This window comes from Papio anubis, chromosome 11, assembly GCF_008728515.1.
Source record: "Papio anubis isolate 15944 chromosome 11, Panubis1.0, whole genome shotgun sequence".
Taxonomy (NCBI): domain Eukaryota; kingdom Metazoa; phylum Chordata; class Mammalia; order Primates; family Cercopithecidae; genus Papio; species Papio anubis.
Genome location: NC_044986.1, coordinates 12,264,421 through 12,291,884, shown reverse-complemented (window position 1 = coordinate 12,291,884; position 27,464 = coordinate 12,264,421). Strand labels below are relative to the sequence as shown.

The 27,464-nt window shown below is 46.6% G+C and overlaps 1 long non-coding RNA gene across 2 annotated transcripts; it reads right to left on the bottom strand.

The window, feature by feature from the left end:
- Positions 1 to 19,025: 19,025 nt before the first annotated feature.
- On the bottom strand, positions 19,026 to 26,508 carry LOC108580483. 2 transcript variants are annotated; one of them, XR_002524485.1, is made up of 3 exons: positions 26,379 to 26,508; positions 25,094 to 25,239; positions 19,026 to 19,910 (listed from the first exon to the last, which is right to left on the bottom strand). It is a non-coding gene; the product is annotated as an uncharacterized LOC108580483 (long non-coding RNA). The 2 variants fall into 2 exon arrangements; XR_001891596.2 differs by having other exon boundaries at positions 25,094 to 26,508.
- Positions 26,509 to 27,464: the final 956 nt, after the last annotated feature.

Below are 27,464 nucleotides of genomic sequence, written 5' to 3'. Positions count from 1 at the left end.
TGCTCCTAGGAGAGCGTTTACAAAATGCTGATGACTGGGCCACACCATAGACACAGTAAATCTGAACCACTGGGGTTGCGGCCCGGTGACTGAACGATTTTTAAAGCTCTCCTGGTGATTTTAATGTGATGTCAGGGTGAAGAATCATCGGCTGAGGCCAAAGGCTCCAGGCTGGAGGAGAGCAGACAGGCCCTTTGTTTCTGCTGCTGGGTGGGTCTTGCCCTCTACCAGGCAGGCATACAGGCCTCAGTGGGTGCAGGAGGGGTGCTTTCTAACATTTAACTCCTTGGGAATTTTACCAAACTATGGATAGGGACAGCGAGTGTGACAAATCTGTCTGCAGGGCTGTGGAGTCAATTCTGCAGCAGCAGCCCCTGTCTCTGCTAGCCTCTGAACACTTGCTACGGACACTTACAATCTCCACTAAGATGTGCTTTTCATTTTTCAGAGAACGTGTACACCAATGATCTTATTTTATCTTGTGTATTAGTTTTCTATTGCTGATGTAACAAGTTACTGCAAAAGTCATGGCTTGAGACAACAGACTTATTGCCTTATAGTTCCGGGGCACTAAAATCAAGGTGTCGGCAGGTTGCATTCCTCCTGGAGCCTCTTGGGGAGAATCGGGTTCCTTCGCTTCTCTGTGTTCTAGAGGCTGTTGTGTTCCTCTGCTGGTGATCGCCTTCCTCAAATCACTCTGACCTCTACTCTGTCTCACATCTCCTTCTCTGACCCTCCTGTCTCTGTCTTCCAAGGACCCTTGTGTTTACATCAGGCCCACCAGGATAATCTTCTCATCTGAGGATCCTTCCCTTAGTCATATCTGCAGAGTCCTTTTGGCCATGGAAGGTCACATTCACATGTTCTGGGGATTAGGATATAAACATCTTTGGGGGAGCCATGACTCCATCTCCATGCCCTGACAACAGCCATGTGAGTCAGCTGTGCGTTATTATACCCATTTGGCAGATGAGAAAACTGACATGTAGCCAGAGACCTAGGTTTTAGAGAGCAAAGGTGAAACTAAATTCTTGTTATCCTCCACCTAGTTGTTGCCCTGCCCTCCTGTGGAGGTGGTTATTCCCACATACTTTTGTTGGACAGGTTCATGGGCACTCAGTTACTGATACAAAATTACTGCCATCAGGTTGGGTGTGCATCGCCACGGGCCCAGGAAGCCAGTTTCTCTTTCTGGGTTGGTGCCCATGGTTCTGGACATCTCTGATCTCCTTGACTAGCTCTCTGCACCTTTACACACAAATGATTACCACACACTTCTCCTCCGTGGCATTTGTCAGGATGCTACCATTGTTTATGTACCTCTGTCATTAATCTCAGCCTTTCTCTTTCAATGGTAAACTCCATGAGGACAGAACACATACTTGCTTTTGCACTCTGGCACCTTGCAGAGTGTATGTGAATGTTTAATAAAAATGTGTTAAACGAATGAATGTTTGCCAGCAGTCAAAGCCTTACAGATAACAAGCAACTGCTCCTTTGCCTTGTAGAAGCTGTGGCTGATTACTTTGGTGTTCCCATCTACTCACTTCCCTGTAGGAAGATTACGCGTCCCTTTCATTGACCTGTGACTGCAGGGGCTGCTTCCTGCTCCACTGCCAGGCTTGACCACGTGACTTGCTTTGGCCAATGGAATGTGAATGTGAATGTAACAGAAGCCATGTCTGCGCAGCTCTTAGAGCAGTTCCATGGCTTTGCTCTGCCTCTTGTTCTTTTCCCTTTCCCAAGAGAATACAATATCCAAACTATAAGATACTTTTTTGGCATGTGTCCCAGAATGAGAAGACATTAAGGAGTGGAGCCATCATGTTCACTTTGCAGCTCTCAATATGCATGGGGTTGAAACTGTTGTTGCTGTAAGCCAATAAGATTTGGAAGTTTTCATTATTGCAGCATAACTTAGCACATTCTGACAAATACAGAAGTCATCACTGGACAGCTCAGGGCATATCCAGGTTTCCTTCCTCCCCAGTGGTGACCCAGGTTACAGCCCTGGCTCTACCACTTGCAACCTGTGTGATTTTGAGAAAGTCACATCACATCTTTGGCTTCAGATTTTTATACCAATAGATAAAAGCTTCTTCTGGCTTCAGAATCAGCATATCTGGAGATGTAGCCTATTATTCGACACTTGACCTCTGTCCTTAATGAATTATCTGCAGATGGTATATGATGCCAGGGAAGTTGCCCCAAATTTTCAGTATGACAGTTATGTATTCTTGGGCAAACTTCTTTATCTCTCTTTTTGTTTCTAAAAGTCTTCTTATTTGTAAAAGGGACATTTATCACACATGTTGAGGTATGTCACCTAGCTCACAGTATGTATTAAATAAATTTAGGTGTCCGCCCCTTTCCCTGAGCTACTTGATCAGATTACATCTTTTCAAGTGTACTTTTTTAGCATCCTGTATGCCCTAAACTTGGGTGCTTTGAGGGAGTGGGTGAAAATCCCTGGAAAAAAATGCACAGAAATGTACACAGATGTTCACAGCAGCATTACTTCTAACAGCCCCAAAGTAAAAACAACAGCAAGGAATATTATTTAGCCATAAAAAGGAATAAAGTACTGATTTATGCCACAACACAGATGAACCTTGAAAAGATTATGCTAGAGGAAAGAAGACAGTCACAAGTGGCCAAACACTATATGATTCTATTTACATTAAATGCCCAGAATAGGTAAGCCCAGGGGGATAGAAAGTAGATCTGTGGTCATCTAATTTACTGGGAGGCTGCAGAGTATGGAGGGGTTAAGTGGGAGTGGGAGGGTTGGTAGCTAATGGGTATGAAGTTTCTTTCGGAGGTGATGAAACTCTTTTGTGGTTAAATAGTAGTGATGATTGCATAGCTTTGTAAATATACTAAAAACCACTGAATTGTACACTTTGCTTTAAATCATGTACTTTAAAAGTATGGAATGTGTGGTGTGTGAATCATATCTTAATATTGAAAAAAACCCAGCAACCTCAGAGGGACGCAGAGTGATGAGTCCCAGGGGCTGCTGGCTCAGCTGGAGGAGCATTGAAATGCCAGCCCTTCTTCTCAGCCTCGTCAGTATTATCTTGCCTTGTTCTCCTCCTAAATCTCTCTTCTACTCTGTTGATGCCGCATGCTCCAGCAAAAGGAAGGGTCTCTTGTTGCTTTGCTCAAAGGAAATGGTTAGGAGTTTTCAAAGATCATTTTATTAAAATTTTTAAAAGAGGCCGGGTATGATGGCTCATGCCTATAATCCTAGCACTTTGGGAAGCCAAGGCAGGTGGATCACCTGAGGTCAGGGTTTCGAGACCAGCCTGGTCAACATGGCAAAACCCCATCTCTACTAAAAATACAAAAATTAGCCGGGGCTGGTGGTGCATGCCTATAATCCCAGCTACTTGGGAGGCTGAGACAGGAGAATCACTTGAACCCAGGAGGTGGAGGTTGCAGTGAGCCAAGATCACACCACTGCATTCCTGGTGTGTCCAGCCTGGACAACAGAGCAAGATCCTATCTCAAAAAAAAATTGAAGATGTAGGGAATAAAAATATAAACACATAAAAAGATGGAAGTGTTCTGGAGATCATCTTCTGTACACTGAAGTAGCCACAAGCACAGGGCAACTCTGGGTCTTGTGTCCTTTCCACCCCCTCAGCCCTGTCTAGGGGAACCGGCCCTAGAGTCCCATGTGGAAGCTCTGGAAAATTTCCTCCATTTTCCCTTCCCTTACATGCTGGGCCTGAGCCCTCGCTGGTCATGGTCTAGTGGGAATGGATGGCAATGGGTTGGTGGTCCTCTCTGTATAGAACACCACTTTCTTCCCCTGCAGACCCAGGGACCAAGGCACTGGTGAGTGGGAGAGGGGGGCATTTATGAAGACTCTTAGTCCTTCCTTCCATTCCCCATTCTTCCCCCCACAAGCATTTCCTTACAACATTTGTCGATGGACCCATTGCAAAGCACCCAGAAAATCATAACTTCTTCTTCCTTCACAGAAGACTCTCAGCCCCTCACTCCCATCTTTAATCTATAGTTTCAAAGATCACCAACTCAGTTGTTAGAGTATCCTAGTGAAATAGAGAGAAATAATTACTCTTCTCTGTTTTTCACTTGGATGATTTTAGATTTTAAGATCAAACAATCTTTGCATGTGTTTTGTATTGGTTGGAGTCCTATTGGCCACTATTACATGACCAACTTGAGCTGATAGGATGAAATCCCCCACATACAAGAGAGTGGATGGGTAGCACCTTGGGACCCCTCCAGGGACCATCATCACCAGTGGGGTTGGGGAGTGTTTGCTTTTCCTCACCAGTCCCCACTTACCTCTGAGGGTTTGGCTGGCGTTATCCAGAGAGACCTTGGGATATGGGAACATGATTTGTCTACTTCTTCAGAGCCTTAGAAGCTTATTTACAAAGCCCTCCAGGTCCAGGGTTGAAAGGGCTCACAGAAAGACATAAGATGTTCTCAAAACAATCCAAGACCCAGTCAATATTTATAACCCAGGGCTTTAACTCAGGTGGCTTCATGAGACTATTTGAGCTCCACTTAACTACTGTACATTGATCATCTATGGGAGCCCTTTTGCCTGCTGGCTCCTTTATCTTTATTATACTGTGCATTTGGGAATACACTTGACTCTCAAAGGCTCAACTTGTACCTTTCAAAGGAAAAATTTCCACCTTATTTTTAAGCCCTATCTTGTTCCCCTGCAGTCTGAATAAACATTACTCAATAGCTGGAGTTACTTAAGCATCAATCATTTCCATTTCAAGGAGAAGGTAAAGGGAACAAAGATGTAACAGCACAAAAAGATTGAAATTTAACCTCCACCGCTGGGTGCTTTCTAAGCTTGTTCAGATTAGTTCATCAAAAAGAAGCCCCAGAGAACTGATGTTACCTCAAGTTCACTGAAATTTTCTTTCTCTCAGGGATTACACTTGACTATGAAGCAAGTCATCCTGGAAACCCCAGGCAGGCGATGAACTCGGCTAGTAAGCAATTTGCTTTCTCTAAGTGACTTCCACAAACCTTTTACCTTCCTCTTATCTTCAATGCACCTTCCCTCAAATGGGTCTCTCGCCTGGCCTCCCCCATACCTCTGTCCAATACAACTCACAGTTCATGGCCTTCCATTCTCTCTCTGTCTGTCTCTCTCTCTGTCTCTCTCTGTCTCTCTCTCTCTCTCTGTCTCTCTCTCTCCCTCTCTCGATTCTTCCTTTCCCTCCATCCTCCTCTGAAAAATAAAATCACCCTGTATAGAAAAATTGGCCTCCAAAATCTCTACTTTCTCCAAGCTCATTGACTTCCCAGATGCCATTTTTGGCTCTGAGATGCAGAAGTCCTCTGCAGAGTGGCGACAGTGTGTGTGCCTGGGTGTGGTCTCAGACCACCTGTTCTCAACTCCCCCGGGGAGCTTGGTAAGCAGCTAAATTCCCCGAACCCTATCCATCTCTACTGAATTAGACTCTGGAAGTAAGCCAGGAAATCTGCATATTAAGCAAGCTCCCCAGGTGATTATTGGCCCAAGGAAGTTGGGGATCTGTTGTACTGAGGGAGGATATTGGCTTTGGAGTCAGAGCCTTGCTGGGTTTTGTGCTTTGCTCTTCGCTAGTGGCATGATTTTTAAAAACAGCTTTATTAAGATAGAATACACACACCATGAAATTCACTCATGCACAAATCAGTGGTTTCTAGTACATTCACAGAGGTGTGCAACCATCACTACAACCATGGTAGAAAAATTTTATCACCCCCAAAAGAAATCCTGCGTCTATTAGCAGTCACTCCCCATGTACCCTTAGGCTCCCAGCCCTAAGCAACCATTAATCTTATTTCTGTCTCTATGGATTTGCCTATCCTAGACATTTCAATATGAATGGAATCCTACAAAATGTGGTTATTTGTATCTGGCTTCTTCCACTTAGCATAATGTTTTCAAAGTTCATCCGTGTTGTACCATGAATCAGTACTTAGTCCTTTTTATGGCTGAGTAATATTCTACTGCATGGATATGCCAACTTTTATGTATCCATTTATCTCCTGATGGGCATTTGAGCTGTTTCCAGTTTGGGGCTATTGGAAATAAGGTTGCTGTGAACATTAGTGTACAAGATTTTGGCATGGAGTCATGCTTTCATTTCTCTTGTGTGAGCTAGGCATGGAATTGCTAGGTCATTTGGTAACTTTTTTTTTTTTTTTTGAGGCGGAGTCTTGCTCTGTCGCCCAGGCTGGAGTGCAGTGGCTGGATCTCAGCTCACTGCAAGCTCCACCTCCCGGGTTTACGCCATTCTCCTGCCTCAGCCTCCCGAGTAGCTGGGACTACAGGCGCCGCCACCACGCCTGGCTAGTTTTTTGTATTTTTTTAGTAGAGACGGGGTTTCACCGGGTTAGCCAGGACATTTGGTAACTTTATAGATAACATTTTGAGGAACTGCCAGGTTGTTTTCCAAAGTGACTGCACAATTTTACGTTGTTACCAGCAGTCTATAAAGTCTGCAATATCTCCATATCATTGTCAACACATTTGTGTTCTACCTTTTTTAAAAAAAATTATAGCCACCCTGGTGAGTGCACAGAGGCATTTCACTGTGACTTTGATTTGCATTTCCCAAATAAATAATCATGTTGAGCATCTCCTATAATGATTGGCCTTTTGTATATCTTCTTTGGAGTACCTAATTTAGGAAGGCATTTAACTCCTCTGAGCTTCAGTTTCCTTGCCTATAAATTGGAGTAATTGGCAAGGTGATTAAACTAAATGAGGCAATGAAGTTGGAGTACTTGACACATAGTAGGCACTTAATGAAGGTTAACCTTCCACACTACTGATTTTTGAAACATGTCATCCTAGACAGGCTGGAGCCATGATAACTAGAATACCCTTTCCTGAAAGGCTCTGGGTTAGGATTGGCCAGAGGAGACATCAGTGGGAACTCTGGAAGACACAGGTGGCTCAGTAGCCACTTCATGCTCTGAAGGTTGGCACGGTGCGCCATGGCAGCTCATGCATGCTGCTGCTGCTCTGCTGTCTCACTTTGTTGCCACGAGGCAGCAGGTGCTCCTGCAGCTCTGTCAGCTCCCACTGGATCTCCTCCTTCAACTTCTGTAAGTCCTGGGCCAGGTGTCTGTGCATTTCTGTGTCAAAGGGCACAGTTTCTTCAGCAGATCATCTGTGTTATTAAAGGTGCATGGGAGACAAACTTGGGTTCCAGTTAGTCCTCACGGATTCCAGCTTATCCATGCTCCCTTCTATTCACATTAGACATTTTTTCCCTCTCTGCTGGGTCTAGCTGATCTATATCAACTTCAGGCTTAACACCAGAGGCAACCACCTTGCATAGATTTTCCCACCAGCTTTTCGTACTTTATATAGCCCAATTCCTATGAGAAATGCCTAATTCTCTATCACTCAGAGTGATTCTGACTCTCTGATTGAGACTGTGAGATGCAAACACCAAGGGCAGCTGTGGCATCTCCCCAGCTAGAGAAACCAGGGGCTGGGATGAAAGTTGGTCTCCCCAGCAAAAGTCAACATGTGGTGACCTGGAGTTCTTCCCATACCAGTAACCTCAGGTCTCCCCAGGCAGAGGTGAACCTCCACTAACCCCTCCTGTGTAAGTTTCTTATGACCTGCTATAACAAATGACCACTAACTTAGGGGCTTAAAACAACACAAATTTATTACCTGTCAGTTCTACAGGTCGTTAATCCAAAATAGGTCTCATGGGCTGAAATCAAGGTGTTGTCAAGGCCACATTCCTTCTGGAGGCTCTAGGGAAGAATTCATTCCCTTGTCTTTTCCAGCATCTAGAGGCTTCCTGCATTCTTTGGTTTGTGGCCTCTTCCTCCATCATCATAACCAGTAGGTAAGCATCTTCAAATCTCTCACTCTCTTAGAATGACCCTCAGGCCCCCTCTATAAGGAGCCTTGTGATTATTCTGGTCTCACTTGGATAATACAGGATAATTTCCCCATCTGCAAAGTCCGTATCTGCAAAGTGCCCTTTTATATAATGTGGCACATTCACAGATTTTGAAGATGAGGACTTGCACATCTTTGGGGCTATTATTGAGCTGATCGCATCTCTAGATCCACTCTGTTTACTTCCTCCCTGCTTTTTGGTGCCCTAAGAGACTGACCTGTATGAACTGCATTTACCAGCTCTCTTGCCCTCTTGCTTCGGGTAGGATTTAGCCAACTTGGGGGCACCAGCGAAGATCAGAGAACAGAGGAGTCCCTGGTTCCCTGCCTGCAGATTGGATGCATCCCTCTATCAAAGGACACACTCCTGGTGGCCAACCCTTTCCACACAACTCCAGCTCCACTTGTTCCATTTTCATCTCTTGCCCCTCAGGACTAGGGATGGCAACAGCTTCCCTGCCTGGCTAGCTCCAGGGTAATGCAGCATTCCTTGTTGGCTTCCTTTAACCCTGTACACATCTCTGTAAAAGTTGTTGTTTGGCATAAATGTAACAGCTGAAACTATAAAACCCTTAGAATACAACATAATGATAAGTATTCATGACCTTGGGTTTAACAACGGATTCTTAGATATGACACAAAAAAACCACACTCAACAAAAGAAAAAATAGATACACTGAATTCCATCAAAATTAAAAACTGTTTCGTAAAAGAACACTAGTAAGAAAGTGAAAAAGATAGCCCACAGAATGACAGATCCTACAAGGTTCTAGTATCTAGAATATAAAAAGAACTCTTACCAATCAACAGAAAAAGACACACAATCCAATTAACAAATGAGCAAAGATGTTGGATAGGCATTTCTCCAAAGAAGACAGACACATGGCCAACAAGCACATGAAAAGATATTCCCCTCATTAGTCTTTAGGGAGATGCAAATCCAAACACAATGAGATACCACGTCACACATTCTAGGATGGCTATAATCAAAACAAAACAACAAGTGGGTTGGTGAGGATGTGGAGAGAGTGGAACCTTCATACACTGAGGATGGGAAGGTTGAATGGTGTGGCTGCTGTGGAAAACAGTTTGGCAGTTCCTCAGTAAAATTAAATGTAGAATTACCATGTGATCCAGCAATTCTGCTCCTAGGTATGTACCCCAAATAATTGAAAACAGGTGTTCAAATAAAAACTTGTACATGAATGTTCCATTCCATCACCCATGGATCCTCCCAGCCAGCTCAACTTATGAGCAGAAAACACTTGCTTTTAGACACTCTCACAGCAGACAATGGGTGTCATTGCAAAAAGCCAATGCATGGAGCCTATGGAGGGGAGGGCTGCCCATTGTCCAGGAGTGCTTTTCACAACGTGACACAAAGTTCAGGGTTTCTGCCAGCTGGGTTATTTCTCAGTATGCTGCAGGGGGCCAGGGGGGTGCCCTTCACATGCCTAGAGAGGCCCCTGATTTATGGGGCTTTAAGAAGAAAACAAGGTGAGAGGAAAATTGGCTGACCCACTGTGAGCCCAAGTAATTTCAACTAAAACAGACAAAGAAGATGGAGATGATAAAAAAGGAAATTTTAGATTTAGTGTCTGATGCTCCACCTCCTAAAAATAGGCAACCTCCCGGGCTCTGACCTTGGCTTTCTCTTCGCCTTGTCTCTTTCGGAACTCACTGTTAGACGTTTCTGTGCTAAATATTTATACCTGCCAGCTACAAACCCTCTGCTGGGAGTCACAGCACACTTCCAAGGCAGCATATTCCAAACTGAACTCCTCTTTCCTTCCTTCATTCACTGTGCTCCTCTTGTCACCATCATCTCCAAACTACTGTGCACCCTAGCCTCCCTATCTGTGATGCCGGCCCTGCCACTTCCCCTCACCCTGGCTCTGAACCTCCTAGTCTCTGGCATCCACATCCCTTCCGTTTCCTGGGACCACAGCCTCACAGCTGCACTGTGCTCAGGATTTAACAGGGACTGTCATAGGCAGCCTTCACATTTCCCAGCAAATGGGAAGGGAGGCATCTGACACCATATACCCAACCCATATTGCCCGCCAACACCAATGAACCTCTGCTTCCTGGCTACCATTGGACCCAATGTCCAAGTTCTCTGAAGCCTGGTTCCAAGCTACTTGTCCCCTGCTACAAGCCTTCAATTCATTGTTATAGAAATGTTGAAAACTCCATTTCCCTCATTCTGCATCAGAAGTTTCTTGCATATCTATTTTGTGCTGGGCATGGTGTTAGGGATTGGTATTATAAGAGTGAGCAAGACTCTCAGGGGGTTTACGATCCAATCGGTAAGGTAAGTATGACCTTGTACAATAGGATGAAAAGGGCTGCAATAGAGAGTGAGGAAGTGATTATACTCTGGTACCACAAATAAGGTACCAACCCCAGACTCAGTAGGTCAGGGAAGGCTCCCAGTACCCTCAAGATCAAGTCTAGATTCCTCAGCAAGTGTGCAAGCATACCCACGCCTGGCCTGGATTCCATTATCTGGCCTCTAGACTCCGCACATGTCCATGAAGCACCCACAAAGAGGTCCTCCTGCCTCTTTCCAAAGGAGCCACCACCCTCCTACTTCTAAACATTTTTATTCATTCTTCTTTCTCTGGGTTATCCTTGCTCCTCACCTTTACATGTCAAACTCCTACTGAGCCTTCAAGAGCCACAGAAATACCAACTCTTCCCTGAAGTCTTCCCTGGTCTCTAGACTCACACATAATTTCTCTGTGCATTGCCCTTATCATTTTCTACATGGTATATTGCACATGTCTTCCTTGTCCTACTGAGCTCAGTTGGGGCAGGCACATGTTGTTCATCTTTGAGGGCTCCCAAAGGACCCACCTACCACAATGCTCTGCACTGAGGTGAAGGGGAAGGTGACTTAAAACGCCCAACAGGGCCAGGCGCGGTGGTTCACGCCTGTAATCCCAGCACTTTGGGAGGCCGAGGTGGGCAGATCACGAGGTCAAGAGATCGAGACCATCCTGGCCAACATGGTGAAACCCTGCCTCTATTAAAAATACAAAAATTAGCTGGGCATGGTGGCGCATGCCTGTAGTCCCAGCTACTCGAGAGGCTGAGGCAGGAGAATGGTGTGAACCCGGGAAGTGGAGCTTGCAGTGAGCAGAGATTGCACCACTGCACTCCAGCCTGGGTGACAGAGAAAGACTCCATCTAAAAAAAAAAAAAGCCCAACAGGATTTGGTTGTTTACATTGAAACACGAATGGAGGCCAGGCACGGTGGCTCAAGCCTGTAATCCCAGCACTTTGGGAGGCCGAGACAGGTGGATCACGAGGTCAGGAGATCGAGACCATCCTGGCTAACACGGTGAAACCCCGTCTCTACTAAAAAAAAATACAAAAACCTAGCCGGGAGAGGTGGCGGGCGCCTATAGTCCCAGCTACTTGGGAGGCTGAGGCAGGAGAATGGCGTGAACCCGGGAGGCAGAGCTTGCAGTGAGCTGATATCCGGCCACTGCACTCCAGCCTGGGCGACAGAGCGAGACTCTGACTCAAAAAAAAAAAAAAAAAAAGGAAACACAAATGGGCCACGCATGGTAGATTTGAACCATTCTGTGTGCACTACATACTTGTACTAAAATCTTCTGTCAACTTATCTGCTTTCTCATTGGTCTGGGAAAAAGTTAAGGTAAGTCGCATTAGTTTATGCATCCTGGGGCCTTGAGCTACACCTTGTGGTCTGCAGTAAACATTTCCTGACCCCAAAACAAGAGCAGAAATGTCAAAGTCTTTCACATTACCCTTGTTGAGACTAAATTAAGACTTTTGCAAATATAATCGCATCTTTGTCTTTCACACATTTGGTGAGGGAGAACTGGCTTTTACTCTGGGATCATTGCTCTCTGCCATCCTTCCCAATCCATGGCTCTCCATTTGTCCACCCACTGCTAAATCTTCACCTCCTAAACCAGTTCTGTTTGGACTGGCCATCAGCCTAATCCATACAGCCTTCCTTCCCTTCCCTCCTCTAGCACTTGGGCCTCACACCTTGGCTTTACTTTGGAGAAAGTTTAAAAGGCTGGTCTCCTCCATCCCCTTTAATCATATTCTATTATCTTGATCAGCATTTGTATTCTACATTGTAAGACATTCTGGCCTGAATTCAGACTTCACGGGGGAGGGGAGGGAGTTGGAAAGAGGATTGTTGATGACGGTGATACTTTATTACGTGTGATGGTCATGGGTTAGACGTTCAGCTCCTCTAGCTGGAGGCTGGGGGTGGGGAAGGGGAGAGGACACCAAATATCATGAAGTCACAGTGCAAAATATTTTTCAAGGAGACATCAAAGCCTTTTTCCATGGTGTCTTGCCTTGACCCCATTTCACACTGGCAAAACACAAACTCAAATTAAAATAAAAATATCAGGCCAGCTCCATTTAGCCAGTTGGGCTGCTGGGCTAAGTGACTGACTTTATTAAAATCGCCAAATGCAAACATTCCAAGATTTATTTTCCTTGCTTATAATTTTTCTGCCTTTCCACTGGTGGGCTGTTTATTTCTAATAATTTGGTAGGAAAAAACATTGGCTCATACCAGTGGAGGTCTCATATGCCAAGCTGCAAACCAGAGCACATTTTACTGAGGAATAAAACCCCTGGAAAACAGGCTCCAGGGGGGCCCGCTGACGGCAAATTTACAAGCATAGTACAATTGACGCCATTATAATTAGTTCCCCCCAAAAGTCTTATTTTTCAGGGCAGAGATCCGACTTTCTCTTTACACATGAATATCTCCGGACTAGAGCAAGAACATTACGGAGGGTGAGTCATAGACCGGCTTTGGGCTTTAAAGACTAACGCAGATCCTATAAATCTAACCCACATTCTTTTACTGGGAATGACTGACTTTTATGAAAACCAAGGATTGTAAATCAGAAACCTAAATAGCTTACTTTGCAGCAGATAAACACAGATTTATGTAGTGACGGAGCCCTAAGTTAACCCTTTCATGGGGCCAGAGCAGACCTGAGGGTATGTGTGCGGTGGGGGTGGGTTCCATCCAGCACTGGTGTTCCTTTCTAAACACTGCAGGGTGGAGGGGAGACATGCCACATGTTTATCTACAGCCGACTGAGGTGGGAGGCAAGAGGAGTGTCTTCTTGAGCCAAGTGAGCTTCCTATTGATCCATCTCAGCTGGGTGCACGTTAAGCAGCCAAGATTTGGCCCCTGATTATTTCAAAGGACAATCTCCAACTTGAAGTCACACACACACACACACACACACCCACCCCAGGTTTAACCTAGAAGGGGCTTCTGCACGTGTGCTTGTATGCGAGCCTATTACAGCCTGGGCTTCTAATAATCAGTTGTGTAATCTCTGACAAAACACCAAAACTCTGCGGACCTCAACCTTCTCATCTGCAAAATGGTGCATCTGGCATGTCATAAAGATTAAATAGGACAATTTTGTAAGGTGCTTAAGACAGTGCTGGACTCACGCTGGGCACTCAATACATATTAGCCAGTATTATTCCCATTGTTACTAGAGCCACTGGTTATATAGGCCGGGCTTCTCAAGCTACTGGGCACACAAGTCGCCTAGGGACCGAATTAATGTGCAGCTCTGATGCAGCCGCCTGAGACCCGCCTTTCCAGCAGCCTGCCAGGAGGTGCTGATGCTGCCGGCGCCTGGACCGCGCGTTAAGCAGTGCAGGTGAGCAGCTCGCCGAATGCACAAGCCACGCCCACACCCTTTCTCGTTCACTTCTGATTGCAACTCCTTCCGCCGCGGGGACGGGTTCAGCACTCTCGGAGTGGATGTCATTATTCGCCATCGACGCGAACCTCGGCAAAGAGACGGTTCCTACCGGTCTCCAAATCCTCTCGGGCCCTAAGCGAGCGGCCCCGCAACCCGGGTGCAGCCGGCGCGGTCCCACGTGTCCCTACCGCGGGCCGCTCCCGGCGACCCTGCAGCCGCCGCGCGCTTATCTCTGCCTGCCCGCCCCGCCCGGCCGTTCCTGCGCAGCCCGGGGTCGGCCTCGCGCTTCTGTGTTTAAACAAGGCTGGCCCTTGTGTTGCCCACTTCAACTTTAAAGGGAAACAGGACCCGCTGATCCCGGGAGGGAGGGAAGGACATCCATCATTTTTATGTGGCATTTCAAAGGAGGAGGCCTAGGCAGTCCAGAGACAAAGGCCTGCTGCGGGGTTAATGGAGAACCCCCATTTAATCATTAACGCTTAATACTAAACCCGCCCAGAGAAGGCCCGCCTGACGGGAGTGCAGAGGGTCCCAGGGAGGCCCTGGCTCAGCCCTTGGGGGCTGAGGGGCCCTATGGGGGTCGGACGGGTTCAGGGCTGTCGTGGGTGGCTATGACATTGGTGTTCCAGGGCCATCATTGCAGAAGGGGGTTTCTGCTGAAGCTCAGGGTGGGAGCCTGAGAAAGGAGGGAGTGGTCACCGAGGAGGCACCGAACTGGGGAGCTGAGTCCCTTCCACCGGTTCCCCTTGCCCTGGGAAGGTGAAAGCATCAGTTTACTTTCTAGGCCAGACCTGAGATCGGAGTGAGTAAACCACGCAAATCCACGCGCACCTGGCCTGTGGTCCCCTGCGAATGTGGGGCCTCCGCAGTGCTTCCTCCTTCTGCCAGGGCTGTGACAGGGGCATCCCCGGGCTCTTTGGAGCGCCCCTCCCCAACCCGCTCAACCTCAGGACTGAGGCATCCCCAGACTCTGACATCTGCTGACGCCCCCCACCCTCAGCCGTCCACCTCCCACCCTTCACTCTGTCCGCCCCAGCTCCCCACCCTTATCGCATTTTAATCATTTACCTGGAGCTGGGAATAAGTTGCCTCCTCATTGTTTTCCCAAGTGCTTGAACAAAGCCTGGCATTGCACAGTGAGAAAGTCATTTCCTTTCCAATGCCCCTCGAAACCTGAGGAGGAGGAGGAGGAGCAGAAAACGTGGCCAGCACAGGCTTTGACCCCTGCTGGGCACTTGTTCAACCTTTTCTTAAAAGAGGGGAGCAGACCTCAGGCCCTAAACTGACCCTGGTTTGTGGCTAGAATTTAATACGCACACTAGTGTGTTAGCTGCCTCCGACTTACTTTTAACATCGGTGATGTTAACTGGATGTAAAACAGAGTGAATCATCACAAACTGAACAACCTGTGAAACCAGCACCCAGATAGAGAAACAGAATTTGCTAATTTTGAATTCACAAAACGTAATTTTTCTGGGCTCCCGGAAGCCCCTCCCCCTGTCCCTTTCCTCTCTCTATCCCTCCTTCCAGAAGGGCAGCCACTCTCCTGACTCCCAACAGAAGATAATTTTGCCTGCGTTTAGTTTTCCATCGGTCATTTAAATGGAATCACCTGGGCTCGGCTTCGCTGCCTCAACCTGTTGTTCGTGATTTTCGTTTGTGTTCAGTGGTATGTAGTTGTAGATTTTTCATTCCCATTGCTGAAGAGTATTCATGGTGTTTATTTTTATGGTGACTTTATATGTGTAATACACAGATGCTGGTTTTCTATTTACTTCCATCTCTACTTGTTCAAATTATAAAACAATAAAACAAATCGAGTTCATTTAAAAAATCAAACCCAGCCCTGATGGAACACAGTTACCGCAGAAGTAGTGAGGACGGTGCATGAGTCGTGAAGATAATGGCGTTTCAACCTAGTAATTTAGAGAGATGGGGCTTCTGATCCCGTGCACATGCCTGGGTTGGGCCACTTTTAAAACTTGTCAAATGGGAGCTTAATAGAGTCTTCTGGGGCTCCCTTGCAGGCCCAGCACTGCGGTGGCATCCCCCACTTGCAACTCCTTGGTATGTCTTAAAAGGACCCAGTGGGCACACAGGTGTGGCCTCCAGTACCTCTCCCAAAGCACTCCTGTGGTAGAAAAGTGGGTGGCCTGCCTTAGGGCTCTCAGGACACACTGCTGACCTTTCCTGCCTCCCTGTGGGAAAATTCCCCAGAAGGAAATAAGATCAGTAGAGTTAGGGCCTTGCAGGGGGCCTCCTGCCCCAGGAGCAGGATAGAAGGAAACAGTTCAGATCTGGCTTAAGCCAAGTGCCTACCCCTATCCACCAACCCCCGCCCCCAGGGCTCTGTCTCCAACTGGAGCTTCTGCAAATCCTGCTCTCCTTTCCCTGCTGAGGGAGAGACCCTCCTGGAAATAGCACCCAGCCAGGATCACCTGGGGGCTGTAAGCGAAGGAAGCCTGAGAGAAACGTGAGCCCCTGCTTTGGGTGCAATTCCATAGGGCTCAATTCGCTCAATTTGGTGTAGATTTCAGTGTCTCCCTCAAGAGAGGAAAAGTAACTCACAGACCCTAAGGAGAGATGATACTGACTTGTTTACCTTCAGATAGTGCTTTGAAAGTCCTGTTGACTCATTCATCTTGGAGATCCGATCACCCTGCCATTGATCTCCCACACTTACTAGGCTGAGAAGAAAGACTTCTCTCCTTACAAACCCAAATTTGAATCCCAGCTCCTTGTCCCTTCATAGCTCCATGACCTTTTGCAAGTCCCCTAACCTCTCCCAACCTTAATTTCCTGGTGTGTGATGTGAAGGTAATAGTACACTCCTTGCAGGGCACTGGTGAGAACTAAATGGACTGGTGCTGTCCCAACATTTGGCAAGAAGCAGCTCACTAAAGCCGTGTTGGGCTCCATATGTGCAAAAAGAGGAACAGGAAAAAAGTCTCACTTTGAACCCAAAAAGTCTAGTTTTTAACCCCAGTTTTGGGTGCTTCTTCATTCAAGTTCAGTTTTTTATTTGAACAGAAGAGAGAAATGAGAGAAAGAGGCAGAGTGCTGCTTGTCATACCCAGGTGATTCTGACTGGCTTAGGGTCTCAGGTTCCACCTGCAGTGTGATCCTCCCGGGGCTTATTTATTTCCAATGCAGCCTTCGAGATGCTTCCAAAGGGCTATCTCAAGACCCTCAGCAAAGGCCCCAAAGCAGGATTCTAGCGAATACCTGCTGCAGGATAGTGCCTCTGCTACTTGGGAAATCTTACTCCCTTCTCCCTAAGGACCACCACATGTTCTATTCTGGCACTCACAAACATTATTAGACATTTCTGATGCTTAAAAGAAAAATCCAAGTTAAATTCCAAAAAATTTATGTGCAACAATTGGGTTTTCCTGTTTTGAACCAAGATTAACCAACTTGACTTCATTTGCCTGGGATTTTCCTGGTTTTAGCACTGAAATTCCCCGTCCCAAAACACCTCCAGTCTTAGATAAACCAGGATAATGCACCACCCTACCCAAATGGCTTCATCACATTCTCCTCTGGTTATCTTCTGCCTCACCCTAATTAATAGCTACGTTTATTAAGCAGAGACTGTGCTAAGCACATTTCCTACATAATTTCACCTGACTTTCCTAATAATCCTATGAGGTAAATATTACTATTATTATTATTATTATTATTGAAACTAGCATGCTTCCCTGTTTCTGTGCTAAACAATACTGGGACTAGGAAAAATAATTTAGCTGCTTGCTTTAGGAAATACTTTCTGCTGGAAAACAAAGCTGCTGCCCTGTTTTCTTATCAAGACCAAAAGCTTGCTAATCAGTACTCACTCTAAGACCCTAGCCTCACTGTGCACACTGATCAAAAGGTCCAGTCTTTCAAGAGCTGCCTTAAAATCACACAGCTCAGAAGAGAAAGCCTGGTCAATACCCTTCTTTCTACTCCTTCCTTCCGAGACTGTGCAGGTAGTGGGCACCCTGCCTTCTAGTATACGTTCCTGAGGTTCTCTTTGAGAAGTCAGCTGTCAGCATTATTTCCCTAGTTTTAGTGATGAGGCATCTGAAGTTCAAAGAGATGAAGCATCTTTTTTGATGAACAATGAGTACTTACTAGTTTTACTGGTTGAGTCCCTCTCAGGGTTAGCCAGTTCCCCCAAACAGCAAACCACTTTCCCACAAGAACTCACACAAGCGAACCAACCGATGCCAACCCCACATCCCCAACCCCCTCCCCTATGGGGCTCTCACACTCTGGGCCACCGTTCTCCTGCCCTAGCTACCTCAGGGCCAGGAACCAGATAACTAGGGACAGCCCTACACCCCCAGAGCCCACTGGAATGATGCACACCAGCCAGCCCTATGCCTGCTGGGCCTGACTTACCCATTTGCTCCCTTGGAAATCACAATAAACGTTCCTGCCCATTTCCCCCTACCCTTCCCCCTCCTGCCAGGCCCTGGTGCTTTCCCCAGTGCCCACCCCCACTCCCCCTACCCCCTGCCCCGTGGTGTGTCCTGCCCCATCTCCTGGGATCTGTGAGTGTAGCACAATTTCTTTTCAGCAGCAGCTATCTCCTGGTCTGTTGGCCTCACCATACCTGATTAATAATAAAACTTTCCTTTTAAAATACTGTGTCTGAGGGACAGAGGGCAGCTCTGGTCACATGGGTCACAGCTAATGAAATCCAACCCTGCTCTGCTGCTCTGTGGCCATGGTGGCACCCTGTATGACATCACCAGACTGGGCCATGCTGGGCTGAGGCTGAGGGCTGCTGACAAGTGTCCTTTGTACAAAACCACCCATTCTTGTGGGCTGCAAGCTCCTTTTCTGCCCAAGTCCATAAGAGTTCAAGCCAATCATCCTGTTCAGCTCTGCACCTGCTGATGACCTCTGATCACCACTGTGTGCCCAGCAGGACTGACACAGCCCCTGCCTCATGGGACCACCAATTGGAGGGTATCCCAGGCAGCAACTCCCCAGCCCCCAGTTTCTATGTTTCTGTATTAGTCTGTTCTCACACTGCTAATAAAGACATACCTGAGACTGGGTAATTTATAAAGGAAAAAGGTTTCATTGACTCAGTTCCACATGGCTTCGGAGGCCTCACAATCATGGTGGAAGGTGAATGAGGAGCAAAGTCATATCTTACATGGTGGCAGGCAAGAAGGCATGTGTGGGGGAACACCCCTTTATAAAACCATCAAATCTCGTGAGACTTACTATCAGGAGAACAGCATGAGAAAAACCCGCCCCCCATGATCTAATCACCTCTCTCGGCCCCTCCTCTAATTCAACATGAGATTTGGGCAGGGATGGACACAAATCCAAACTATACCAAGCTGTCATAAGAAAGTACCACAGGTTAAACAATGGAGATTTATTTTCTCACAGTTATAGAGGCTAGAAGTCCAAAATCAAGGCATCGGCAGGGCTAGTTTCTCTCAAGACTTCTCCCCCTGGCTTGCAGATGGTCACCTTTTCGCAGTGTCTTCACACGGTGTCCCTCTGTCTGTGCATGCTTCTGTTGTCTTTCCATGGGTACAAATTTCCTCTTCTTATAAGCACACCAGTCACATTGGATTAAGGCCCACCCTGAAGACTTGATTTTAGCTTAATTACTCTCAGAAGATTTGTTTTTTCAAACACATTAGGTTCTAAGGTGCTGAGAGTGAGGACTTCAACATCTAAATTTGGAGCAGGGACATACTTCAGCCCATGACAGGTGGTGTATGCACATCTCAGCTCAAGCACACAAGATGGAACACAAGTGAGCAAGTGAGGAAGGTAAAGAAAATTCCTCAAGTCCATAAGGCTCAGGATGGGATCCATCACCTTGGGGCAAAATGTCCAGCTCTAGTCCCAGTCTGCCATGTCCTGGCCATAGAACCTCACGTGGTACACCTCTTCTCAAAGCCATGTTTTCATTGTTTCAGGAGGCAGAATGATCATGGTCTTGGAGGCTGACGGTGAGGAGTTAACAGTATAATTTGTGTGTAGCAGTTCCACCAGCTGACATTTGTGAGAATGACAACTTTGAATGACAACTTCCTTTTTTAATTTTTTTTCTAATTTATTTTTGCTTCCCTTTATTGAGCTGTAGGGAAACTTTTGGCATTTTCCCTGCCTCCTGGGGTTTGTTTTAAAGTCCAAGTGCTTAGTAAATGTCAGCAGTTGGATTTAAAGACTCTTGGTAAAACCAGCTCCCAGAGACGCAAATGTGCTCATAGATTTGTACATGATTAGAAAACTGTCAAGTGCAGTAGAAAGTAGCCATTAGGATTATTTTCCAAAGGTCTTAGATGTTTCCACTCTGCCTCTTTCCATGAGCTACTTAAGGTAACCCTTTGTTATCCACTGAATGAATGTTTGTTCCCCTCAAATTCATGTTGAGATCTTAACCCCTGATGTGATGGTGTTAAGAGGTGAAGTCTTTTTTTTTTTTTTTTTTTTTTTGAGATGGAGTTTCGCTCTTATTGCCTAGGCTGGAGTACGGTGGCATGACCTCGGCTCACTGCAAACTCTGCCTCCTGGTTTCAAGCGACTCTCCTGCCTCAGCTTCCCGAGTAGCATGGCCTGGCTAATTTTTGTATTTTTAGTAGAGACAGGGTTTTGCCACATTGGCCAGGTTGGTCTTGAACTCCTGATATCACAATCCACCCACTTCGGCCCCCCAAATTGCTGGGATTACAGGCATGAGCCACTGCGCCTGGCTGAGGTGAAGTCTTTAGGAGGTGAATTAGGTTGTGAAGGTGAAGCCCTCATGAATGGGATTAGTGCTCTTAGAAGAGATACAAGAAGCTAGGCACAGTGGCTCATGCCTGTATTCCCAGCACTTTGGGAGGCTGAGGCAGGTGGATCACTTGAGGTCAGGAGTTCGAGACCATCCTGGGCAACATGGCAACATGGTGAAACCCCATCTCTAGTAAAAATACAAAAATTAGTTGGATGCAGTGGTGCATGCTTGTAGTCACCGTTACTTGGGAGGCTGAGGCATGAGAATCACTTGAACCCAGGAGGCAGAGGTTGCACGGAGCTGAGATCGCACCACTGCACTCCAGCCTGGGTGACTGAGACTCTGTCTCAAAAAAAAAAAAAAAAAAAAAAAAAGATACAAGAGCTTCCTGTCTCTGCTCTCTCTGATGTGAGAACGCTGCAAGAAGACAGCCATCTACAAACCAGGAAGAGGGCCCTCACCAGAACCTGACCATGCTGGCACCTTGATCACAGACTTCTAGCCTTCAGTATATGATAAATACATTTCTGTTGTTTAAACCACCCAGTCTATCACAATTTGTTACAGCAGCTGGAACAGCCTAAGGCACCCTCTCCACTGGCATTTCTCAAGGAAATATGTAGAAAAGCAAGACCCATCCCTGTCCTGAGGAGTTAGCATGGACTAGGGGAGGCCAGATGGTAAAGCAATCAGCAAACAAAATAGAATGAGGTTTTCTCACCCCAGAAAATGCCACTTGACGCTGTGAGCTATCTTATAGAGGGTAATTTTAGATCTTATTACCCAGCAGGGCTGACTTGAGAGCAGTGATACCCCTTGAGCATCTCTAGACTAGGGAGGATGAAAGGCAATCCAGACAACATGGGAAACACTGGAGAGGTGGTGAAGGAAAGGGAGGACACAGAGAACTGGTGTGAAGACATGTTTACCAATCTTGGCACATGGCAAGAAGGAGAGAGGCGGAGAAGAAGACCAAGAAGGAAGCTGTGGCTTGAATGCCAAGTTGGGGCATCTGGACATACCTTCTTAAGTAATAGAAACTAAAACCAGTATTCAGTAGAAATTGTCCTCACCTAAATTGGGGTTTTGTTTTTTTTTTTTTTTTTGAGACTGAGTCTGGCTCTGTCGCCCAGGCTGGAGTGCAGTGGCCGGATCTCAGCTCACTGCAAGCTCCGCCTCCCGGGTTTACGCCATTCTCCTGCCTCAGCCTCCGGAGTAGCTGGGACCACAGGCGCCCGCCACCTCGCCCGGCTAGTTTTTTGTATTTTTTAGTAGAGACGGGGTTTCACCGTGTTAGCCAGGATGGTCTCGATCTCCTGACCTTGTGATCCGCCCATCTCAGCCTCCCAAAGTGCTGGGATTACAGGCTTGAGCCACCGCGCCCGGCCTAAGTTGGGTTTTTGGAAGATAACTCAAGCGCCTAGCAGAGTGGACTAAAGGGGAACAGTGCTAAGCAGGTGGCCCGGCTGGAGGTGTGCCAGTGGTTCAGAGAAGAGGAAGGGAGGAGCAGTGGGGTCTAGGTAGAAGCAGTGGGGACAGAGACACTGGGGAGGCGGAGCTGGTGGCCAGGGCAGGGTGCGGGTGGAGAGAAGAGTTTCCTGTTGCTGCTGTTACGAATCACTACAAAAATGGTGACTTAAAAACAACACAGGCCAGTCACAGTGGCTCATGCCTGTAATCTCAGCACTTTGGGAGGCCAAGGTAGGCAGATCATTTGGGAGGCCAAGGTGGGCAAATCATTTGAAGTCAGGAGTTCAAGACCAGCCTGGCCAACATGGTGAAACCAGGTATCTATTAAAATTAGCTGGGTATCCAAACAATTAGCTGGGCATCTAAAAAATTAGCTGGGCATGGTGGCACATGCCTGTAATCCCAGCTACTCAGGAGGCTGAGGCAGGAGAATTGCTTGAACCCAGGAAGCAGAGGTTGCAGTGAGCCAAGATCGCACCACTGCACTCCAGCCTGGGTGTCAGAGCGAGACTGTCTCAAAAACAAAACAAAAACAAACAAACAAAAAAACAACCCCACCAACTCCTTGCAGTGCTGTAGGCCAGAGTTTTAACCAGGTCTGACTGGGCTAAAGTCAAAGTGTCACAGGCTGCACCCCTTTCTGAAGGCTCTAGGGAAAAATCCATTTCCTCATGATTTTTTTTTTTCAGCTTCTAGAGGCTGCCCACACTCCATTCCCTGCGGCCCCTTCCTCCGTCTTCAATGCCAGCATCTCTCTGACTTTTTTGTGTGTGTGATCACGTCTCCCTCTGACCAGTTGGGAAAGGTTCTCTGATTTGAACAAATCATGGGATTAGATTGGGCCTATCTGGACACTTTAGGATAATCTCCCTACCTCAGGGTCCTTCATTGAACCACATATGCCAAGTCCCCTTTGCCACATAAGGTTACGTGGTCACAGGTTTGAGGAATTAGCATGCGGCTATCTTTGGGGGCCTTATTTTGTCTACCACATTCATTTAGCCACAAGCTGTAAATCCAGGCAGCAACACCTCTCCCAGGGAGCCCGCTGCCTTCATGCTGGTCCACTGTCCTCTCTAAGTATTTGACTCTGAATTACATGAACAGTCCTCTTTCTTGAAGCGTTCAGCCCAAGGTGTCAGCTCCAAACCTATCTTTTCAGCTCCTCTGTCTTCTAAATAATATGATTATTTTTTGCCTCAGTCCCCTGGGCTCCTGCTGTCATCCTGACCTCCCTGTCTCTGCCCATATTTCCTTCTTCCCAGATCAGCGCTGCTCACAAGGCCCCCACTCTTAGTGACGAACCCCCAGATGTCTGGAATGTAGAAAGAACTTCCTTCAGCAAGCTCTTGGGACAGCCAACATCTCTGCACCCCCTGATGCCAAGGGGAGAGCCTTCTGCAGACATTTCCAGGCCAGCATCTCCTGCCATTGCCTATGTGGAGTCATCACTGTCTCTGCACTCAGGGACCTGCACATACAGAAGGACGGCTCTCTCTCCATCCCCACATGGTTGCTGCTGAGAGCAGCAGAAGGCAGCCAAATGCCTAGGCAGACAGGGGCAGGTCACTGGTGAAACCCCACCTTCAAGCCGAAGACAGTTTAAAGCCTAAAGCTACAAGTCAAATCCTCGGACCAGATTGCAAACTTGTCTTCCCATTTGTTGCACTTTCCTCTGATTGATCCCCACCCTTCACCTATTTTACATAGACCTACGCTTTCCTAATTGGTTTTCTACACTGCCATGCCCACCTTTGAGTGGTGTCTTCACTTTAACCTTTTTTGCCTACTCACAAACCGATCAGCATGCACTCCCCATTCTGAGTCCATAAAAGGCCCCAGACCCAGTCACACAGGGAGCCTTTCCCACCTTTGAGTAGGGGGACCACCCCTGGGTCCACTCTTTGCTGAGAGCTTTCCTTTTGCTTAATCAATTCACTCCACTCACTCTCCAGTATCTGTGCACCTAATTCTTCCTGGTTGTGAGACAAGAACTCGGGCCTAGCTGAGCTGAGGAGCAGAAAGACTGCAACATTTTGGTGGCTCATATGGGGATACCTGGAGGGTGAGTAAATGTGGACCCAAACCCTCTTTCACCTTTGTTTCTGAGCCTTCTCATCCTCAGACTTTTTTCTGAAGGCAGATGAAGCACCAAACCTCTGGTGAGCCAAATAAGAATGAGTGATGCAGTTACAGAGGACAGGATGCAACCCTGCCACCTCTCTGTCTCTTTCATGTCAAAGAGATGTTGGTTTGTTTCCCTTCATGGAGGTCTAGCCATCACATGGGACCAGAATAAGGTCCTGAGGCAACTGAAGGCATCTGGCCAAGGACTTAATTGCCAGAAGGCCCCTAGACTTGGCTCCATCCCTGACTGCCCATTATGGCATCAGCCAAGACCTCCAGACTTTTCTATGGTGTTTTTCTTTTCTTCTTTCACGGTTTGAAATGGCTCCTATCTCTTCTTTTACAATGTTAAGTGTGTTGTTGCAAACTGCAGAAATATTATTAGGTAGAATGAGCATTTGGCCTAGCCATCAGATATGCAATTCAGAACAATGTGATTTTCATCTGTTCTTAGAGGCACATTCCCTACCCCCATCCCAACAGCCACAAGCACACACGGTGGACAAATGGGTGCACAGCAGCTACCCACTCCCTCCTCCCTTCCTAGCTGGGGCATGTGGCTGTGTCCACCGCATGCCTGTGCTGTGTCCAATAGCCACACAGAGCACAAGTGAGCCATGTCTGCTGCCTGGGACCCAGGGAAGTCTCAGGTGCTAGGGACCCTGCACAGCCAGTTGGTCAGCATTTTCTGCCCACCACCCCCTCCCACCACATACCCATTGAGTCTTTCCTCCCATGACTGAGGGGTCCAGCTCAGTCTGAACCAGAAGGAGGGTCCAGCAATTAAGAATCTCTCCCCATTGGAGGAACCCATTTGCATAGAGCAAGAGGTTTTTTTCCCCCCAGGCACCTTCCCTGCCCTCCATTTAAGCTGTTTTTTTTTTTTTTGTTTTTTTTTTTTTTGTTTTTTTTTTTCTGTTCTCCAATATGTCAGTAGTTAACACAGCCCTGTGAATACAGGAAACTTTTCTATGCAAGGTGTTTTTTTTCCTTTTGAAAGGCATTTTACTAGGTCAGGACCCAAAATCACAGAACTCCCTTTTCTCTCCCTTGTTTGAGGATGACTCAGCTCTACAGCTTTACCTTAGCATTTGACTTACGATAAGGGAGCAGCAGAGGAGCGATCCTGTTGGCTGTTGGCTGCTGGCTGCAGTCTGGCAAGGACCACCTGGGACTTAATGAGTCCATGAACCCTCCTGAGGCAGCTTTTTGTCTCAAACTCAATTCCAAGCTTCAGATTGAAGCCCTAGTAAGGAAAACGGGATCTGAGGGATCCAGAGGCAGACAACAATGGAAGTCAAGGGGCACAGCGCAGATGAGCATGACTAATTCCTGTTGATTAGGTCCCCCTTATTTCAAGGATAGAGGTCATGCTAGTATCTATGCCATAAATGAGGTCGGGAGAACCCAAAGGTTACCGACAGCATGGGGGACTGGCAGCATGTGGGTGAATGCAGATAATTCCTATGCCCTAGGCCCCCCCATTAACATAGGTGAAAGCCTCATTGGTACCCATGGGTGGCACCCTGCCAAGGTCATTGGGACTCAGGGATGTAAGGTCCCAAAAAAGAAATGGAGATGCTTCTTCTTTCTCTCCCTCACACACCCTGAGCATTCACTGGGAAGAGAAAGGAACTAGGGACACTTTGTTTCCCTCTTTCAAGATGGGTAACCAATCATCTTCAGTCTGTACTTCTCTCAAATGCCTCCTGAATCACTGTGATGCTTTTGAAAAAAAAAATGCCTTCTTTCTGCTTTTTCCTCCTCTGTCCTCTCTTTGTGGATGGGTAATTGTGTCCCTGTACCTACCATAGGACATTCCCCTTGGATGTGTACCCCAAACTGGGAAGAGTTAATTTCCCCAACCCTTAAACTGCTTGGCTTAAAATTGATCTTGGGTGAAGGGAACTCAGAAGCCTGAAATGTCTGCAAAAGGGTAAAGATTTCTTACCAGTCAGACTTCTGGTCTCCCTCTCCCTGTGCAAACCAGTTGAATGAACGAGAAAATCACTGTTTACATCCTCTGTAAGGTTTTGATGAATGGAAAAAAGGATATGTGAGGCTAATCTTAAGCTGCAGCCAATCTGGTATACTTTGTGTGTCTTTCTGTATGGTTCTGTCATAAGGAGGAATACTGAGGATAGAGCATGGCCTAGTACCCCGTAAGCCTACTGTTCAAGCCAGCCCCGCAAACGTCAGTAACAAACTTTGCTGCAGGTCTCCATCTTGTCTTATGTCCTTGGAAGCTTGACCTTGTAACAACGTGGCAGTTCTTTCTTTTGGTCTCCACCATTTTACAATGGTGGCCAGGGTTCAATCCTGGCTTAGGGAATGAGGACTTTCTGCTTAATATCTGTAACTTTTACCATTTACTGATTCTCTTACCTTACATGAACAACTTCTAGCTTCCTTTCTCAAATCTTCCTTTCTCAGCCAGGAATGGTGACTCATGCCTGTAATCCCAGCACTTTGGGAGGCTGAGGCGGGAAGATCACGAGGTCAGGAGTTCGAGACCAGCCTGACTAAAATACAAAAAATAGCCAGGCATGGTCGTGCATGCCTGTAGTCCCAGCTACTCAGTAGGCTGAGGCAGGAGAATTGCTTGAACCCAGGAGGCAGAGGTTTCTCTGAGCTACTTTAAAGATTCTAGATTTTGTAAAAACTATTTACCACTTTTTAAAAAATACCTTGTACACTCATGGTTAAGTCATAACCTTAGTTGAGGCTTCTTGGTTTCACCTGTGAAGTTACTTTTGGTAAAATTCAAAGGCTGGAAATATTGGCCACTTGGTGTGGCTAAAGTCTGGTAACAAAGAATTTAAAAGGATTTTCTTAAAGAGCACTATGGTTAAAAGTCAGCTTAATTAAAAGTGGTTATCCAAGCCATAGGTATATTTAAAAACCCTTTATGTTTTTCTCTTCGTGCATCTTGTTTTTCTGGAAAAAGATTCTTTTCTCAGTCGACTGAATTATTTTTCTCCATTTCATCTTGCCACTCTCAGTACACACATGAGAGGCCCTAAGATAACTTCTGAGAGCATGGGACTCCTTTGCAAAAACCGAGAAGGTGCCACAGACCCCATTTTGGGGGAAAAAAACCCTCTGTTTTCCTTCTGGAACCCCAGGAATTAAAAGCAGGTAGATCCCTCTTAAAACCTGTTTTGCCTTTCATCTATGCTTGTTATTAGGCCCTAGAAACTGCATGTTTTCCTAGCCCTGTTTCTTGAAGGGCTCCACCCTGAGGCCAGTAATTCAATTAGGAGATTGGCAAATGAAAAATTTTACAACTACTGGATCTTCTTCTGTCTATCTGTGTAACCATGTATGTGTTATGTGTGATTTGGTTGTATTAAAAATAGCTCTCGTAAATTGGCTTAAATAAAATTAAGTGCTTAGATCAAATATTTTTTGAAGGAAAAATAAAAGTTGCAATGCCTTTTAGTTCATGTGACTTTAATCTTTGAGAAATAA